Below are 6,350 nucleotides of genomic sequence, written 5' to 3'. Positions count from 1 at the left end.
CCATCACCACTCACTCAAGCTCATCTCAAATCACCTCCATATCCTTCATACATCCTTCTAGACGTGGAGAAGCTCTTGGAGAAGCATTGGACACTACAAGAACTTCAGAAAAGGGTTTTTCTACTCTTATGGCATTCATTATGTTTTCCCATTTCTATTTTAGTTTCTTTTCCATTATGAGTAGCTAAATCCATAACTAGGGCTTCGATGTAACCTAACATGAATATTCTGGGTTTATAAGTTTGGAGTTTCAAGTTTGATTCATGATTCATGTTCTTATTCATTATGCTTATAAGTTAACATGCTTGTTTGAATGATTGATCACCATTAGAACTTGTTTGTTAACTATCTTGGTTTGAATTAAGAGTAGACACCATGCTTTAATTCGAATTGAACTATGAATAGGAAGAGTATGTATGGACATTCGACAACAGGGATTAGATACATGCTTGGTTGTTTAAATTGTTCTTCTATGCTTAATGGGTTCCTAATGCTTAATTTTAGGTTAGACAACAAATGATCAAATTAGGGAATTAGGAACACAAGGTTAGGACCAAACACCATGGCCTAATCATACTTTAGCTAGAATCAATCTTTGAATCTGAATTAGACTTGTTACTTGACTCCATATAACCCAGAATTGAATTGTTATGGTGATTCGAATGCCCTAGTCTCCAAATCTGTTTTCCAACTCTTAAAACCACTCTTTGTTACACTTGTTTATTTGCTTTCATTTGCAATTTCAGTTTGCTCACTTCCTTTCACAATCACAATCACTCTCACTTTAATTTCTGTTTTAGACTTAACTTCCTAACTTCTTGAATTCGGTAATCTACGTACATAACTAATTTGAACTTCACAGTCTTCGTGGGTACGACCTCGTACTTGTCTTGCTATATTACTAATTGCCCCGTACAATTGCGAGTTAACATAATAATTAACAACAAATTTTGGCGCCGTTGCCGGGGACTGAACGAAAGTTCTTCCCTGGTTATGTTCCCAAGGTTACCCTATTTTTTTAGTGTTTCTAATTAATCTAATTTTCTGTTTCAGGTAGTTTATGTCTAAAAGACCGTTCCTTGAACAAGTGAGGTCTTCGTTCCAACGCTCCAGATCTTTGAATGCAGGACCATCGTTGCAACCCAACCGGGTGATCTCTGAAGTTCATAATCGTCTAGAAAGAGAGTTGTCAACTGCAAAAGAGCAAGCTCTTGCCACATTTACAAGTATTGCTCTCCACACTGAACTTCCTGGTTCTTCACCTTCAAATTCGGAAGCAAGTTCAGACCAAGAAGAAGAAGAAGAGATGGCTGCCAATGAGTTCATGGGAGAACTTGATATCCCAACAATTCCAGCATCTCCTTCAAGCATTTTGCTGCCCACTGTAGCTCGAAATTATGAGCTTAAATCTTCTCATCTTAATATGCTGCCTTCCTTTTATGGTTTACCTAATGAAGATCCATTAACTCATATAAAGGATATTTTTAATGTTGTGAGTTCTTTTCCCTTGACAGGTGTGACAGAAGATCAACTTCGAATGAGAGTGTTTCCATACACTTTGAAGGATAAGGCGAAATATTGGTTGAATTCTTTAAAGCCTGGTTCACTCACTACATGGGCTGCCATTCAAAAGAAGTTCTTGGAGAAATACTTCTCCACGCAAAAGACCGACATGCTTAGGGATAAGATCTTGTTATTTGCACAGCAAGATGATGAATCGTTTTGTGAAGCATGGGAGAGATTCAATGGGCTGCTCAACCAATGTCCTCATCATGGGATTCCATTGAAGCTTCAAATGCGTATGTTTTATAAAGGACTAACCCCTTCTAGTCATAATATAGTCACCAATTTTGCAGGTGGTTCTTTTAAAACCAAAACTCCAGAAGAAACATACGAACTCTTTGAGGAGATAGCAATGGAGACCCAACATACGGATACAAGAGGTAAACGTGTTATTAGTGGTTCTAATGATGCTTCTAGTGTGCAGATTTCAAAACTGGAACAAAAGCTAGATGCTCTTCTTGCATTAAACTCAAGAAGCCCTCCGAAAGAAGTGTGTAGTATTTGCGAAACTCCTGACCATGCTACCATAGCTTGTCCACTTGGGGCTGGATATCCAGAATTTGTGCAAGAGCAAGCTAAGTTGGTAAATTCCTACAACCAAGGTCCAAGAAATGATCCATACTCTCAAAGTTATAATCCAGGTTGGAGGAATCATCCAAACTTTTCATGGAGGAATACTCAGAATCAAGCCAATCCCCCTTCATTCCAAAAGCCACAACAAACATCATCATTGGAGGATATAGTTAAGCAGATGGCAATCAACCAATCCAATTTCCAGCAAACTACACAAGCTGCCATTACCAAATTGGAAGTTCAAATAGGCCAATTAGCTGCTGAAATAACTCAAAGAGCACCTGGGAAATGGCCAAGCCAAACCGAGATCAATCCAAAGAACCAAGAAGCCAAGGCCATTCATGTGCTCAGATCAGGTAAGATCATTGATAGTAAAGTTGATTCTAAACTTTCAAATGATGTTGTGATTGTAGAAGATGAAGAGGAGGAGACCACGGCTACAGAAGGGGAACATCTCAAAACTTCTCAATCTGCTCCTAATGCCAAATCAGATTCTCAGGAATCCAAACAATTCCAATTGCATAAGAGAGATGACAAATTTGTGCCACCACATCTTCAAGAAGATAGATACGTGCCACCCGCTCCATATGTTCCACCGATTCCATTTCCAGGCCGTCTTAAGAAAGCAAAGCAAGATAAGGCTTTTAAAGAGATTTATGATATTTTGAGTAAAGTTAATATCAATTTGCCTTTGCTTGATGTTATTGAACAGATTCCTGCATATGGAAAGTTCATCAAGGACTTGAAAACTCACAAGCTCAATTTCGCTCCAAATGAAGATGTAAAGCTTGACCAGAATGTAAGTGCTGTGTTGCAAAGGAAGCTTCCACCAAAACTAGTTGATCCTGGCAGCTTTGACATTCCCATTAACATTGGAGGCAATAAGGTTGGAAGAGCCATGTTGGACTTGGGAGCAAGTGTCAACCTAATGCCATATTCATTGTATCAAAAGCTTGGCTTAGAAGGGATGAAGAAGACTTCAATACGACTTGAACTAGCTGATCATTCTATAAAATATCCAAAAGGTATTGTAGAAGATATTTTAGTTCAAGTTAATACACTAATTCTCCCTGCTGATTTTGTAGTGATGGACATGGAAGACAATCCAAATGGAGATCATGTTGATCGCATTCTCCTAGGCAGGCCATTCATGGCCACTGCAGACACAGTTATCAAAGTGAAAGATAGCACCCTTTCCATGACTGTTCTGGGTGAAACTGTTGAATTTAAAATGCTTAATGCTCTATCTCAACCTTCTATCTCTCTTGATTCTTGCTTTTCAATTGATGTTGTGGATCATGAGGTTTCTTCCAAAATTTTGCAGAGAAAGTCTAATGATGCTCTAGAAGCTGTCTTAACACAAGAAGAGGAAGATCTTTGTGAACCGGAGTTCCAAGAAGTGGTGGCTGCCTTAGAAGTGTTTCAACCATACCCACCATCCTTTAGGCCACCACTCGAGCCTCTTGGACCATCATCCACGAAATTGGAGCCATCCATTATCACCCCACCAAAGCTAGAACTTAAACCACTGCCCAATCATCTTAAATATACTTATTTGGGTGCTAACGAAACTCTCCCTGTTATAATTGCTGCAGGTCTCACCTCACATGAAGAAGAGAGCTTAATTAAGGTTCTAAAAGAGCATAAAACATCCATTGGGTGGACCATAGCAGACATCAAAGGAATTAGTCCAAGCATGTGCATGCACCGGATTCTAATGGAAGAAGACAGCAAACCATCCCGTGATGCCCAAAGGAGGCTAAATCCCAACATGAAAGAGGTGGTTAGAGCTGAAGTTTTAAAGCTACTCGATGTAGGAATCATCTACCCAATTTCAGATTCTAAGTGGGTGAGCCCTGTACAAGTTGTTCCGAAGAAGTCCGGAATCACCGTTGTGAAGAATGAGAAGAATGAGATAGTTCCTACACGAACTATCACTGGTTGGAGAGTTTGCATTGATTACAGGAAGTTGAACACATCCACTAGAAAAGATCATTTCCCCTTGCCTTTTATTGATCAAATGCTTGAACGTTTATCTGGCCATGCTTACTATTGTTTTCTTGATGGTTTTTCAGGTTATAATCAAATTCCCATTGCTCCGGAAGACCAAGAGAAAACCACATTCACATGCCCATTTGGTACGTTTGCTTATAGAAGGATGCCATTCGGTTTGTGCAATGCCCCAGCAACTTTCCAAAGATGCATGATGTCAATCTTTTCAGATATGGTGGAACGATTCATTGAGGTATTTATGGATGATTTTTCAGTTTTTGGTTCCTCTTTTGATAATTGTCTTCACCACTTGTCTCTAGTGCTTAAAAGATGCCAGGAAACAAACCTGATTTTGAATTGGGAGAAGTGTCACTTCATGGTGAGACAAGGCATTGTGCTAGGCCATGTGATTTCAAGCAAGGGAATTGAAGTGGATAAAGCCAAGATCGATCTCATCTCAAATCTGCCACCCCCTACCTCTGTGAAAGGAATTAGAAGCTTTCTAGGTCATGCTGGATTCTATAGAAGGTTCATCAAAAATTTCTCAAGCATTACAAGGCCATTGTGTAATCTCCTTGCTAAGGATGCCGTTTTTGAGTTTAATGAAGCTTGCATGGAAGCCTTTACTACCTTGAAGAGGGAGCTAACTTCAGCCCCTATTATCATAGCTCCAGATTGGTCTTTACCATTTGAAATAATGTGTGATGCCTCTGACTTTGCTATTGGTGCAGTTTTAGGTCAAAAGAAGAACAAGCTCCCCCATGTGATTCATTATGCTAGCCGGACCTTGAATGATGCTCAAATCAACTACTCCACAACAGAGAAGGAGTTCCTTGCTGTGGTTTTTGCTTTAGAAAAATTTCGTTCTTATCTTGTTGGTTCTAAAGTAATTGTTTATTCTGACCATGCAGCTCTTAGATACTTGCTCACTAAGAAGGACGCAAAACCACGCTTAATTAGATGGATTCTCTTGCTGCAAGAGTTCGATTTGGAAATTCGAGACAAGAAGGGATGTGAGAATGTGGTAGCTGATCATTTGAGCAGAATTGTGGTTGAAGAAAAAGGAGAAGCTGTGCTACCCTTGAATGAGACTTTCCCTGATGAACAACTATATGCTGCCCAAGTCAAAGAACCATGGTATGCTGATTTTGTTAATTATCTTGCTTGTGGTGTTCTTAGAAATGATCTAACTTCTCAGGACAAGAAGAAGTTCTTTTCCATGGTGAAACATTATGTCTGGGATGAACCTTTCTTATTCAAGCATTGCCCGGATCAACTCATCAGAAGATGTGTTCCAGAAGAAGAGCAAGAAAGCATACTTAGGCATAGCCACGAATTGGCTTGTGGAGGTCACTTTGGAGCTAAGAAAACAGCACTTAAAATTCTCCAATCTGGTTTCTTTTGGCCCACTCTATTCAAAGATGCGTTTAATTTTTGTGTTAAGTGTGATAGGTGTCAAAGGATGGGGAACATAAGTCGCAGGAACGAAATGCCATTGAATAGCATACTTGTTGTGGAGCTCTTCGATGTGTGGGGTATTGATTTCATGGGACCATTCCCATCTTCCTTTGGTTGTACTTACATACTTGTTGCTGTTGATTATGTGTCTAAATGGGTGGAAGCCATAGCCACCAAAACCAATGATCATAAGGTGGTGCTCAAGTTCTTGAAGGATAATATTTTCACAAGGTTTGGTACTCCAAGGGCTGTCATTAGTGATGGAGGCAGCCACTTCTGTAACAAGCCATTCGAAGCACTCATGAAGAAGTACAACATCACCCATCGAGTCTCTACACCATATCATCCGCAAACTTCTGGTCAAGTGGAAATAAGCAATAGAGAAATTAAGCACATCCTGGAGAAGGTGGTGAACAATACAAGGAAAGATTGGGCAGCCAAGCTCAATGATTCATTATGGGCTTATAGGACTGCATATAAGACTCCCATTGGGATGAGCCCTTATCGTCTTGTGTTTGGGAAAGCTTGTCACCTGCCAATGGAGCTTGAACACAATGCTTTTTGGGCCATCAAGAAGTTAAATTTTGATCTAGACAAGGCAGGCCATGCAAGAAAGTTTCAGCTCAATGAATTGGAAGAAATTAGACATGAGTCTTATGAGAATGCAAAGCTTTACAAAGAACGAACCAAGAGTTACCATGACAGAAACATTCAACGGAAAGAGTTCTCCAAAGGTATGTCAGTTCTTTTGTTTAACTCACGAT

At 39.7% G+C, this 6,350-nt stretch overlaps 1 non-coding gene across 1 annotated transcript; it reads right to left on the bottom strand.

The window, feature by feature from the left end:
- Positions 1-1,672: 1,672 nt before the first annotated feature.
- LOC148297676 (small nucleolar RNA R71) lies at positions 1,673-1,779 on the bottom strand. The gene has a single exon (XR_015833204.1). It is a non-coding gene; the product is annotated as a small nucleolar RNA R71 (small nucleolar RNA).
- Between the last annotated feature and the right edge of the window lie 4,571 nt (positions 1,780-6,350).

Source organism: Prunus avium, chromosome 1, assembly GCF_965620075.1.
Source record: "Prunus avium chromosome 1, drPruAviu1.hap1.1, whole genome shotgun sequence".
NCBI classification, from domain to species: Eukaryota; Viridiplantae; Streptophyta; class Magnoliopsida; order Rosales; family Rosaceae; genus Prunus; species Prunus avium.
Note: the sequence above shows the minus strand (reverse complement) of the source record. Positions and strands in the feature narration are given on the sequence as shown.